Here is a 15,082-nt window from a genome sequence, read left to right on the forward strand (position 1 = left end):
AAGCGAATATTAAATCTTTGTGCCAGTTCTTTTGATTCTGGTTGATAGTTCGCTTGATAATCATTATAATATTTTTATTAGTGGATTATGATAATTCATTTCCTTGATGGTAATAATTTGCAGAATACTTAAGTTTAAATCCTATATTTAAAGAAAATTCAGTCATCGCATTTCTGGAAAAATAAGAATCATTGTCAAAAATAAGAGCATGAGGGATACCAAACCTGGTAATAATAAATTGATCAATGAATTCAATTATGCTCTCAGAATTGGCTTGCTTCAGAGGTATTTCCTCTACCCATTTCGTAAAGTAATTTGTTACAGTCAAAATGTACCTCTGTTGTTTGGAAGAATGAGGAACGATCTCACCTATTATGTTCAGTCCCCATTTCTCAAAAGGTTGTTCAATGTTAACTGGTTGCAAGGGAATAGAATATTTCCTCTGTCTTCCTAAAGAATATTGAAAAATGTTTCATCTTCTTACATACATGTGGGTATATTTGAATAAACTCGGTCAGTAATATCCAGCATGTAGAATTTGTGAGCAGTTGTATCTCCACTGTAATGTCCACCTACTGGCCCATCATGAATTTCCTGTAAGACCTTTTCTGCTTCATCTTTTTCCAAACATCTTAACAAAATAGAATCATATTTTTTCCTAAATAACACATCATTGATGAGTTGATATTGATTAGATTTCAATCTCAAGGCTCTCTTTTTCTTAACATTAGGCTCAAGTGGAGCATAACCATTTTTCAAATAAAATATTAAATCAACATATTGAGACTGAGTATTAACTGGGAGTACCTCTATGATTTGTTCAATATTACATGTTACTTCATCTACTGATGTATCATTCATCTCTGTGACTAACCTGCAAAAACCTTGACCTTTTACAACTTTAGCGGGTTTGATTTCTAGATCATATTCTTGTAATGCAATAACCTAGTTGGCCCTTTTTTCCTCCTAACTCCTTTTGAATAAGTAATTGCCTGCCTGCTAAGAAAGGAACAATAAATTTAACATGAGTTTTTAGAAGAAAGGGTCTAAAATATTTGATAGCTTTGTATACTGTGAAGGCTTGCTTTTCTACTCTTGAATAATTTAATTTAGCTCCTTGAAAATTTGAGCTGAAAAAAGCAATAGGAGCTTCAATTTGTTGTTCATTCGATTGTGTCAAACCTGCTACATATGATAATTCAAAGGCAAAAGTATATAAGATAAATTGATCCGAAAATTTGGGAGATGATAGAGAAGGGGCATCAGTTACGACTTTTTTGATTGCTTTAACTGCTTCTCTTTCATGATCTCCCCATTTAAAAAGCGAATCTTTCTTGATCATTGTTTGTAATGGCAAGACGATTTGAGAAAATTCAGGGATGAATCTCTTAACAAAATTGATTTGGCCAAGAAAATATTGCATTGATTTTGTGGTATGTGGTAACGGAATTTCTGAAATTGTTTTATTTCTTTCTAAATCAATACAAATTCCATGTTTGGATACAATAAAACCAAGGAGTTTACCTTCGCTAAGAGAAAAAAATGATTTCTTGGGGTTTAGAGAAATTCCATACCTTTTGCATCTTTCAAAGATCTGCTCTAAATCATGCAAATGATTATTTCTCTTTTTTTAATATATGGTAATATCATCTAGATATACCACAAGAGTTTTATTAATCAACCCTTTGAAAGAAATGCACATCGCTCTATGAAACATAGCTCCTGCATTCATTAGTCCAAAAGGCATATTTTGATATGCATATGTTCCCCACTTTTTTCTGAGCGTATTTTTTTATGGGTCTTCTAGATGAACAAGGATTTGATTGTATCCTAAAAATCCATCTAAAAAAGACATTAGTTCGGAACCAGCAACTGATTGTAGAACTTCTTCCATTGATGGGAGGGGAAAATTGTCCTTTTGACATGCCTTATTTAAATTCCTAATATCAATACAAATGCGAATATCGCCATTCTTCTTTCTAACCAATACAAGATTAGAAACCCATTTGGAATGTCTCACTAGAAAGATGATTTTGGCTTTTAGAAGTTTATTCCACTCGCTTTTAATCTGAGTCTCCCAATTTGGATGCATCTTCCTAAGTTTTTGTTGAATGGGTTTAACATTTGGTACCATTGGGATAATGTGTTGAATGATGGAAGCATCATAAGTTTTCAGATCTTGATAATTCCAAGCAAAGATGTCTTTATATCTCTTTAATAGACGAGTAAATGCATTTCTTTCTTCATATGAGAGACCAAGACCTAGGTTAATATTTTTGGGTTTGATATTGGATCCTAGTTAACTAATTCAAATCTCAAAATTGAACTTTGAAGTTTGCAGTTTTTGACCTTTTTAAATCTGTCTTTTAGATCGTAAATATCCTCAAACTTAACTATAGGTTTTGGCAGAGCATTTTTTCATTTGATTTATTCAATTGAGAATCATGTTCATCCTCATCAATTACTTGGTCAAGATAGGATTCTTCAGATGTTAAAAAATCTATGATATCTTCATCATCATTGAATACTCGCCAATTGGTAACATTATCAGGAATGGATGGGCGAAAAATCAACTCTATAGAAAATTTGTCTGGACTAAAATCTTCAGGTGGGATTAATTTAGATGCAACATCGGCCAAAAGATCAGCACTCGCATTATGTATTCTTGGTATTTGATAAATATTGAATGCTACAAAATGTGAAGTAAGATTTTGAATTAAGGATTGATAATGCCTAAGGTGATTTGAAATTCAATGGATATTGTTTCTGACTTGTTTTATAACAATTTCATAATCACCAAAGATTTGAAGATATTCAACACCAAGATTTATCAATATATACAATTCTTGTGCTAATGTTTCATATTCTGCAATATTATTAGTACATTCAAATTCTAGCCTACATGTAAGCATAGTTTTTTTACCAGTAGGGCTTATTAATATACATCTAGCTCCTGCACCGTCACTACATTTAGATTCATCAAAATAAAGCATCCAAAAAAAATATTGATGCTTATTTACAAAAGTATCTACAACATTAATACATTTAGTAAAATATGTTCGCGAATAATTTTCAATTTGAGAAGAAGCTGAATTTGCTAAAATGGGAGATTCTTGAGCTATAAAACTTCCAAAGAAAGATTATGAAGAATAATTGCCAAGGATGTTATTTGTAAAAACTATAGGCTAGTTTTCTTCATCCAAATTAGTAAGCGAGTGTTTCATATGCTTTTCCCTACCTACCTAAATTTAATTTGGTTTGCCATTGTAAGGAAGCCATATATGTGACCAATCTATGGCGAAATAACCATGCAATTTCTCAAACCAATCTCTGTTTAAGATAAGACTGTAAAATTCAGGAATATCAGCGATCAAAATATCAATAATCTGACAAACCCTTGAATTGGAGGATAATCTTATTAAAACATAATTTAATTCTCCTAAGACCTTAACCTTGGTTCTATCTAATTGCACAACATATTGTTCAGGTGTTATGTTCACTTTGAGACAAACTGAATATGGCATTATATTTGAGGAAGCACCTGAGTCTATTAGGCAATTGTGAACATTTTTATTGAAAATCTCAAAGGTTAATAAAAATCCGAGGGGTATGAGAATTGGATCGATCTCCAATTAAAATTGCATATGAGGCATCAATTTTGTCAGGAGTATCACTTCGAGGCTTTCCTTTTCCTAATGAGGCTTTTACAGTTGACAAAGGAGATGTAAGAACAACATTTAATTCTTTGAGTAAAAACTCCTATTGTTGCTTAAGTTTTCTTACCTCATACATGGAAATATTAGCTTTTACTTTCTTCATATCTTCCACAATATTATACTCTATATATTTATCAGAAACAATAAGAGTTTTTGATGTAGAAGGAGAATTAGAAGAGGATGGGATGGATTCAGAAGATTTGGGAGGAGATTCCTTCGTTTTTCATTTATCCTTACTGACAGGAGTAACTGGTCTTTGTTTTGAACTTGAAGAATGTGAATCTATAGATCTTTTACTCCTAGTCTCTATGGGTAAGGCTTCTTCTTCCTCCTCATTTTCCGATGTAGTGAGGATGAAACCCCATAATCCATCTGCTTCGACCAGATCTTCTTCTTCCGATTCTTCCACATATAAAGATGATTATTCATCCTCTTCTTGATCTGATTCAGCGTTAGATATGGCATTAGGCGTTTGAGATGATGAAGTTTGAGCTTTCTTAAAGGGTCAGAAAGGATTTTTGAGGAATCTGAGACTTGTTTTTTAATCTCGACCATTTCATTTGACATTGTTTTAAGGACTTTCTATAATCCTTCTAAATCTAAAGGGTCTTTAGATGGCTTCTTTTTGGTTTCTTATTTGAAAGTCACTTTCTTAGATTTTCTCTCTTCTGGAATGGTTTTCTTCTCTAAGGCTGAAATCTTTTTTTCAACAGATAAAGCTTCTTTCATATTATCACTTAGAGTGATTTTATTAGCTCTATCTACGAATATGGGAATATTCGAGGGCAGTGCAGAAATATACAATTCTACCTATACATCTTCACCGGGTTGTGAAGTTTCTAGAATCTTGTTAAGCAATTTGTTGAACCTAGAATTAAAATCTTTTATTCTTTCATTTGGGTTTGTTTTAAGATTGGAAATATCATTAATTAGCATAGCATTTGTACTATCGTCTCCAAATTTTATCAAAAATTGCTCTTCAAATGCATTCTAAATATTAATTGAACCTTAAGGTAAGGAAAAATGTTAGAAAATTATATATTATGGAGCAATGGAACACATAAAATATTGCAGAAATATAAACACAGAAAGCGCATAAAAAAAGAGAGACACAGATATACGTGGTTCACCCAGTTTGGGCTACGTCCACCCCGAACAGCCAGTCCTTCCTTTCTATTATCTAGCAAAATGAAGAGACACAACCTACAGCAGATCCGCTATAATATCCTCTGTTTTCTCTCACAGTCTCACCTCTCTATTTCCCGCTCACAGAATACACATCTATCACACAGCCTCAAATACAATACCCTCATACAAAGAGAGGGGTTGCCTTCTAGGGAAAAAACCCTAAACTAAACATAAGTTCTACCATCAGATCATCCGCCTAATGAACGGCCCAGATTGACTAGAAATTATTATACTTTTACAAGGCAATTTTACAGTTGTTTTTAGATTCGGGGGCGCTGCCCCCGAAACCCCCCGCCAAGGGGGGGCTCCCAAAGGTCGCAGCCACCCCCCCTTGGACCCCCCCTACAACGAATATTTTACGGGCGGCGTTGCCGCCCCCATTTCGAACTGGGGTCCAATGTGGCGATACCTTTGAATATAGAAGATAATCAGGCTCCACACCCAACAATCTCCCACTTGGACACTGATTGTAGCAACTCCACCGCTGCTCCATTTGCTGGACAATGACTCCTCTTTGGACCTGGCTGTTTCTCATCTTCATCGTCATCCTTGAAGACCAATTGAAACTGAGCATATTCTCAGTTTCTCCCTGGTTACAACTTTTGCTAGCATATCTGCAGGGTTCTGGCTAGTGTGTACCTTTTCCAGCTTCAACTCTCCATCTTCCAACACTTATCGTATGAAATGGTACTTGAGCTGTATGTGTTTAGTCCTGGAATGAAATGCTGAGTTCTTTGCAAGATGAATGGCACTTTGGCTATCACTATATAACGTGCCCATATCATGCTCCTTACCCAATTCACCCATAAACCTTTGTAACCAAATTATTTCTTTACTAGCCTCTGTAGCAGCAACATACTCTGCTTCTGTTGTTGAAAGTGCAACAACACTTTGGATTTTTGAAACCCAACTGACAGTTGTTCCTCCAACATTAAATACATATCCTGTAGTGCTCCTCCTGTTATCTCTGTCACCTGCCATATCTGCATCAACATATCCTTGTAGGGAGATGTTTGAACCACCAAAGCATAATGCTTGATTTGTGGTACCTTTCAAATATCTGAGAATCCATTTCACTGCCATCCAATGTTCCTTTCCTGGATTTTTCATGTACCTGCTTACAACTCCCACTGCATGTGCAATATCAGGCCTTGTGCAGACCATTGCATACATTAAGCTTCCAACTGCTGATGCATATGGAACTTTAGACATATAATCCATGTCTTCTTGGGTCTTTGGGCACATTTCCTTGCTAAGTTTGAAATGGCTGGCAAAAGGTGTACTAACTGGTTTTGCATTGTGCATGTTAAATCTTTTCAACACCTTTTGTATGTACTCATTCTGAGACAATGTTAATTTAAGATTTTTCCTGTCTCTAGTTATTCTCATACCAAGGATTTGTTTTGCAGCTCCCAAATCCTTCATTGCAAATGAATTTTCCAATTTTCTTTTGAGCACATTTATTTCCTGCATGTTAGATCCTGCAACAAGCATGTCATCTACATACAATAACAATATAATATAGCTGCCATCATTTTGGTTTTTCAAATAAACACAATGATCAGAGTGACATCTAGTATAACCTTGTTCAGACATAAACTTGTCAAATTTTAGATACCACTGCCTTGGAGCCTGTTTTAAGCCATACAAGCTCTTCTTCAACCTGCACACTAGTTTCTCCTTCCCTTTCACCTCATATCCTTGTGGCTGCTACATATATATCTCTTCCTCCAAATCCCCATGGAGGAAGGTTGTCTTTACATCTAACTGCTCAAGATGCAAATCTTCAGCTGCTACAAGACTTAAAATAGTTCTGATTGAAGTCATTTTAACAACAGGAGAAAATATTTCATCAAAATCAATACCTTTCTTCTGTGAAAACCCCTTCACCACAAGTCTAGCTTTATACCTCTGTTTTCCTCCATCTTCTTCCTTCAGCCTGTAAACCCATTTATTCTTCAATGAAGTTTTTCCTACAGGCAACCTGACTAAATCCCAAGTCTGGTTATGCATTAAGGAGTCCATCTCTTCTTCCATGGCTACCTCCCACTTCTTCCTGCTTTCAACCTGCATTGCTTCTTCATAACATTCGGGTTCACCGGAATCAGTCAACAATAAATAATATAATGAAGGAGAGTATCGTTCAGGGGGTCTACTTATCCTGGTAGATCTTCTAACACCACTTTCAGGTGTTTGGGGTGCCTGTTGTTGTTGTGGTTGTTGATTATTATTATTTTCAGCTACCTTTACTTTTTCAGTGATTTCATCAAGGACTGCGTATTCCTTGTTTTCCTTTTCCTGTTTCTTTTCCTGCAACTGATTCTTATACAAGACCTTTTCATTGAATATTACATCTCTGCTCCTAATGATTTTGTGATTTTCATAATCATATAAGCGATAACCAAAATCATTAACACCATATCCAATAAAGGTACATTTCTTTGACTTTGCCTCAAGCTTTGTTCTATTTTCTTTATCAATATGGACAAAGGCCTCACAACCAAAAGGCTTTAAAATAGAATAGTTTACCTTTTTACCTGTCCATGCTTCCTCTAGAACACCACCATCCAACGAACTTGAAGGCCCTCTGTTTATTAGATAAACAGCAGTATCTACAGCATCTGCCCAAAACTGTAAAGGCAATCCTGCATGCAATCTCATGCACCTTGCACGCTCCATGATTGTTCTGTTCATCCTTTCTAACACACCATTTTCTTGTGGTGTTCTTGGAACTGTCTTCTCTCTGCGAATTCCATGCTCTAAACAATACCTATCAAACTCTTTGCTGCAATATTCACCTCCATTGTCTGATCTAAGACACTTCAATTTCTTTCCTATCTCAATCTCAACCAAAGCTTTCCATTTCTTGAAAGTATCAAATACATCAGATTTATTCTTAATACAATAAATCCAAGTTTTTCTAGTTGCATCATCAATAAAAGTAACATAATAATGAGAGCCACCGAGAGATGATACCTGAGCAAGTCCCCATACATCTGTATGCACAAGCTCTAATTTTTCATTCTTCTTTTCTTTCCCAACTCTGAGAAATCTGACTCTCTTCTGTTTTCCATAAATGCAATTTTCACAGAAGTCCAAATCAACATTCTTCAAACCCGGCAACAAATTCCTTGAGTGAAGAATCTTCATCCCCTTTTCACTCATGTGTCCGAGCCTATGATGCCATAATGCTGCATCTGCTCCTTTGGAAGTTAAAGCATTAACAGAGTTAGAAATACCATTGCATAAATACAATGTACCAACCTTTTCGCCTTTTGCTATTACCAGGGCTCCTTTGGTGACCTTCCAAGCTTTATCTGTGAAAGTTGTCACACAACCTTCACCGCCTAACTGCCCTGTTGAAATCAGATTTTTCTTTAGATCTGGAACATGCCTTACCTCCTTTAATAGCCATTGGTTTCCATTCTGCTGTTTTACAATAACCTTACCCATTCCAACGATTTTACAGGGTTTATCATCACCCAGACGAACTTGTCCAAAATCTCCTTGAACATAGTCATGAAAGTATTTCTTATCAGGTGTGGCATGGAATGAAGCCCCTGAATCTACCACCCAGGAATCAGTAATATTTTCGAAAGAAAGAATCAAAGCATCTTGTAACACCTCACCTGTCACATTTTCTTCATGATTGTTTTCTTGTTGTGCATCTCCTTGTTTTCCCTTACGAGATCTACAGTCTTTCTTTAGGTGTCCTTTCTTTCCACATTTCCAGCACACTATCCCCGATCTGGACTTGGATCTGCCTTTCCTTGATTTACTGCGATATCCTGAGCTCTTTCCTCTTTCCATTTTTCTTCCTCTAGACTCTGCACTCAAAGCATTTCCCGATGTCTCACCGGAGCTTTTCTGTCGCATTTCCTCGCTAAGGATAGCACCGACAACATCATCAAACTTTAAAGTACTAGATCCAGAAATGGAGTTACTAATGGCCATTACCAAACCATTCCAACTTTCTGGTAATGAGCACAAGAATAACAGAGCTCCAACTTCATCATCAAAGTTTACCCCTACAGAACTTAACTGACTTGTAACTGTATTAAAATCATTTAAATGGTCTACAACAGATCCACCTTCTGACATCTTCATATTAAATAAACGTTTCATAAGAAATACCTTGTTTGAGGCCGAGGTTTTTTCATATAGTTTCGAAAACGCCTGAATCAAACCCTCTGTCGTGGTTTCCTTCGAAATGTTGAAGGCGACTGACGTAGCAAGGCACAACTGAATTGTTCCGAGTGCCTTTCTATCGAGAAGGTTCCATTCTTCGTCTGTCATACCCGTCGGCATCTTTGATTTTCTGCCCAATGGTAGGTATAGATCTTTTTGATACAGATAATCTTCCATCTGCATCTTCCACAGCGAGAAGTTTTGGTCGTTAAATTTCTCGACCCTAAACTTACCATCTTCCGCCATTTCTCCCACTCGAACCAGGAACCCTTCTTTCCTGCGAGTTTATCAGCCAAATAGACCTTCGGCTCTGATACCAGTTGTTAGAAAATTATATATTATGGAGCAATGGAACACATAAAATATTGCAGAAATATAAACACAGAAAGCGCATAAAACAAGAGAGAAACAGATATACGTGGTTCACCCAGTTTGGGCTACGTCCACCCCGAACAGCCAGTCCTTCCTTTCTATTATCCAGCAAAATGAAGAGACACAACCTACGGCAGATCCGCTCTCACAGTCTCACCTCTCTATTTCCCGCTCACAGAATACACATCTATCACACAGCCTCAAATACAATACCCTCATACAAAGAGAGGGGTTGCCTTCTAGGGAAAAAAACTTAAACTAAACATAAGTTCTACCATCAGATCATCCGCCTAATAAACGGCCCAGATTGACTAGAAATTAATATACTTTTACAAGGCAATTTTACAGCTGTTTTTAGCTTCGGGGGCGCTACCCCCGAAACCCCCCGCCAGGGGGGGGCTCCCAAAGGTCGCAGCCGCCCCCCCTTGGACCCCCCCTGCAGCGAATATTTTACGGGCGGCGTTGCCACCCCCATTTCGAACTGGGGTCCAATGTGGCGATACCTTTGAATATAGAAGATAATCAGGCTCCACACCCAACAAAAAATACGAGGATCTTGTTGATCCTACAAATGTATATGGAAACAGTCTACATACACAATCTTCTTTTGAAACCCCTTTGAGATTAATAGCCAGCATATAATTATGCAAATGTTCTTCAACTTGAATCCCTTCATCAAGATTGAACTTAGGTAACCATCTTTTTGGATATTTAGGCAAAGGATGAAGGGGTGTTGGCATGTTAACAGCACCTAGATTTTTCCAAGGTCTAGTAGCCATTGTGGGAATTTGAATAGAAGAAGTTAATTGTGTGGAATAAGTAGGCCCTACGCTAGTACTACCTAAACTAGCACCTGTTGGTTGGGAATGGGCGATAGGGATGAATGGATTGGTCGGATGAGAAAAATTTAATGAGGTGGAATGAAATAAAGGTGTTTTTGGTGGAGATGAAGACAAAATCTCACTAGTTGATGATTGAGCTTCAGACATTTTGGTATTTCTTTGGTGGGAAGGTAAGGGAAACTCAAATGGAGTGACCCCGATTTTCTCACTTTGAGAACGAGTCAACATAAGAAGTGGGAAAAGATGATGATATGCTACCTTCAGATAACTCGGAATATTGAGGCTTTTCTTGGGAAATAGAGATTCCTTCTAATTTCTCAATTAAAGTCTGAGCTTCAAGTAACTCTTGTGCAGGAGGTTGATCGGTTGTCTTAGGGCATGTACTAGGAGATTCGGTTACAACTTCCGGTCTAGGGTAGGAGATTTCGAGTGAGACCTGGAAGTTGGGGGAGATTTTGAGGGTGAATGGCTATTCAGATGACCTTTTGATTTAGGATTAGACCTTATTTCCTTTCATAGTTGGAGGCCCTCTTTATAGCACCAAAAATGTTGAAGGCTGGAACTTGAGTTCCTCAACATCAAGGAAAACCACCCGGTCGGGAGCTTAAAGCAACTTTGTTTCCATTGAAATTGGTGGGTCCGACTAGGTATAAAGGGACCAGTTTCCTGTTTTAAAGAATGTAATTATAATAACAGAATGAAACTAATGAAATAATTTTATAGCTAATGATAAAACTACTAAATAAAATTATTCTACCTATTTCCCGGGATAGCACTTCTTTATATGTGACTCAATGAAAGATTTCACAAAGTACATAAAAATGTAGATCACTCAATACTTTTATGAAAAGAAATCATATATGATAAAATTAATTAATTAAATAGTCGGTTAATTTAGTTGGTTAAAACTCAATCACATAAAAGACCTCGTTATCCCATACATAATCACAAATCATTCAATTATGCACATCAATAGTGATAATGACTAATTGTTTTCAAAGCATTTATATAACAAAATAATGTATAAGAGATTAACTATCTAATTCAATAACACATAGCGATAACATAAAGATAATAGTACCCGATGCATTAGCACTCTGCTTATGAAAAGATAGCTTTCAGGCTCAGCTTCTCAATTAGATAACTTTGGATCAAACAATAGTGCAAGTTCAAAGTTGTCTTCTCAAAATTATGGACCCCTTTCCAAATGCATGAAAGGGGTTTAAATAACCTATTAATATTACAAAAATAGTAAACTTAAAATAAAAGTCTTCAGAAAAGATTCAACAAACTAAGCTAAGGTAAAGGACAGATAAAACAGTGATCTATTGTAACAAGAACTCGTGACTATGCTCCAGATTGATTCTTCATCTGCTCTCTGAGACCATATATGTTCATGAGCTGCTTCAGCTGGGGGGAATGTAGTGGTTTCATTCGCATTTGTCCCATAAATATTGCATCACTAAGCACTGGAATAAGTTGCACTGTTTCATTTGAGAGACACCTCAGCACGAGCCACTGAATATGTGGTTTCACTAGGAGATGCCAATAAATTTCAAGGTTTGCTTGTGATAAAATTTGAATATATTCAACCTTCTTCTTATATGTTTCCTTCCAATATTGTTTTAAAGTTTTGACATCTAGCAAGGTGTCCTTCGGGAATTCCTGTATTAGATTGGCCTGCAATAACATATCTGTAATGTATTCAGTGAAATTTGAGGCAAGATTTATGGCTCTGATAATAGCCATTTCTTCCCGTTTCATTTTTATATCCCAGTCACCGAAAATGATATCCTTTTGTGATTCTTCAATTCGAGGAAGATCAGCTTATCTTCCCTAAGCATTGTCTTGCCAATCTATGTACTCAAAGATTTTCTCATCAATTTCTTCATAAAACATCCTCAAATCAGACAGTTGGTTTACTAAATAATCACTGGTCTTTGACAAGTCATGAATTAGAGCCAATTTGTGACAGAAGATAGCATGTTGCTTTATTAGGAGTATATCTAGTTCTGATGCCTCCTTGCGGACTTCATTTATCTCTGGATTTTCCCTCAGTTGGTTTATCCTTTGTTACAATTGCAGTATCTGTTCATCTTTGTCCTTTACTTCAAATTCAAATTGTTGTTTTAAATCATTAAAACTTTTTTATAACTCGGTAAGGTTTGCTTGTCATTGTTGCTCAGTTGCTTGCTTTTCAACCTGGAAACTTTGCTCTAATTGAAAAATCCTTTGATCTTTTTCCTTTATTAGCAGTTGTATTTCTGCAACTTTATCAATGGTAGCACTAGTGTAAGCGCCTATGAACTAAGATAGTCTATTCAATTCCTCGTCAAGGGATTTTTGAGCTCCTTTCCAAAGAACTTGAAAAGGAGTTTCATTTGAAACTAGCGCTTGCGATTGTTCTAACTTTCTTTTCTTTCTTGACCTGCTCATCACTTCTTTATGTTTTGGACTGTTAAATGCGTCCAAAGGTGGGATTTCTTCAATCTTGAGGACTATCTCGACAGTAGAGAATACAAGAATTATTTCCATATTATCAGCAATAGTCGGTTTATCGATAATTTTAGCATCAATGTTCTTCTCAGGAGTCTTAGGAATAGTAATCCCTTGGGAAGCATCAACATTAAATGAGGTTATCCATCTAGTTTCTGGAACCTCCTCTGTCTCTTTGTTGATTGTAACCTGTTCTACTTGCATATTGGCTGACATACCTATAACCCAAGTTTCTTTGGTTGTCAAAACACAATCGAACTCCTCCCATACTTCATTCAATTTTTTCTCCTCTTTAATTTCGCTTGTTTTCTCAATAGTTACAATAGTTGTTTGGAAGACTTGGGAAATAATTGGAGCTTTAGAAGAGAAAGTTGATGTATTTGAAACTTTTGAGTTCTGTTGAGATTGTTTTAACAGATATTTTGGCAAATGGGTTGTTCTTCATTGACGATAATGATTAAATCTAATCAATTCGTTTGGACTTAGATGATTTGCTGCCAATTTTTCTACCATGGCATACTCTAGAACCAATTCAAACAAATCATTGAACTTGTCAGGCTCGCTTGAAAACTAACCTTAGCATGTGTTGTAACATCTTTCATGACACCATTAGGGTCATATGGCCTGTTTGGTTTGGTTGGAAAACTAAAGGCTTTTAATTGTTCAATTTCAAGCAAGAAATGCTTGAAATTATCTAAGGCATAGGTACCATAGGAGATAGGAAAAGATGGCCAGGCAGTTTTCTTGGCATATTTAAGCACTTTAGTCAAGCCCTTACCAACTGTTTGATAAAAAATTTCCTTGGGTAGCAACTTATCTGAGACAAAAAGAGGAAAAACATGAGGATGGGAAAGGCTACCAAAAAATCGAATGTAAGTAAATGACTCTTCCCCAAACCACTTTCCTAGCGGCTTTAAGTCTCTATTGGCTTCAGCAATGAGTCTAGGGGCTTTGTTGCCAAAGACCTCTTAGTGGATAGGGAGCATGATCTTATGACAGATTTATAGAAGTGAGCATGGTATTTGGTTTCCCAAAGGATATCAAGATAAACAGATATAGGACTAGGAAATTGGTCTATCCATTTCCATCGTAGAGATGGAAAATCATAAGTCTAAAAGAAAATTGTGTCCATGACATAAGTGCTCATAAAGAAAAGAGGAGTCGTTCTCTCAAGAACATTGTGCTTTTTTTTATAATTGTGGATTTGAGTGGTCAAATTGTTGAACAAAATAGTCGCCCAATCCATGATGTAGCCATCAACATCGGCTTCTATTAATGGCACCCATTCTTCAAAGAATTTATGTGTATTTGGATAACCATAGACGTGACATAACATAGCAACAATATGAGAGAAAGGGGCAACAATAGAGGCTAATGAATACATACCCCTATCCTCACACTTATGTTTGTATGGGTCCCTTCTCCATTCTCTAATCAGCTCCACAGGATTCGAATTCTCTTGCATGAATTTCTGGATGAATTGTGTATCATATTTCTTCTGATGTTGAGGTAGATTACACATTTTGCTTAAATCCTCAACTTTAAAAGACCCAATAATTTTCTTCTTCGGAGTTATAAACATTTTGTCAGTAATGTCCATATGGTCAACAACCCATCTTACCATATCTGTATATGGCAGAATTTTAGGGTCGGAAGCAATTCTATGGAGAAATGAATTGGCCACATCATTCCATGCGTCGTTATTATTTGGAGGAGAATCATCAGTAGTAGCAGTCTGTTTCTCGATTATTCTCGGATTTTCATCCGCAAATAGTTTGGATATTGCCTCCCAGGAGGAGGAACCTACATTCGGAGTGCATGTAGTATCTGTAAACAAAGGAGACATATTGGATACTTCTTCAGGGAGCAAGACTAGTTCTTGTTGAATTACGGACTTTCTTCTCCCCTTGATTATCCTTGGCATGTCCTTTAACTGCTCTTTATTGAAATTTACATGTTAACAAACAAACCATGATAAGTAGCAAGAACTCAAAATATGCAAAGAGTCATATCAATTCAATGCAAGCCTTATGTAAAATCCTTTCACATTAACTCAAAATTATTACAAATCATCAAAAAACCTCGAAATGAGAACTACGCAGAGTGGTCATTTAATTTTCAAACTTTTGTTCACATGATGTTGACACTTGTCATTATATCGAGAAATCCTTTATCGACGTTTGGTATTGGGTGATATTTACATAACTTAACGATCTATGATTTCCGAAAAACATAAAGGTGCAAGATTCATATTTAGCGAAATATCGGGGTTTTAACAGA

Source organism: Pinus tabuliformis, chromosome 6 (assembly GCF_031772625.1).
Source record: "Pinus tabuliformis cultivar Carrire ecotype Pingquan chromosome 6, CPIR1, whole genome shotgun sequence".
Lineage (NCBI taxonomy): Eukaryota > Viridiplantae > Streptophyta > Pinopsida > Pinales > Pinaceae > Pinus > Pinus tabuliformis.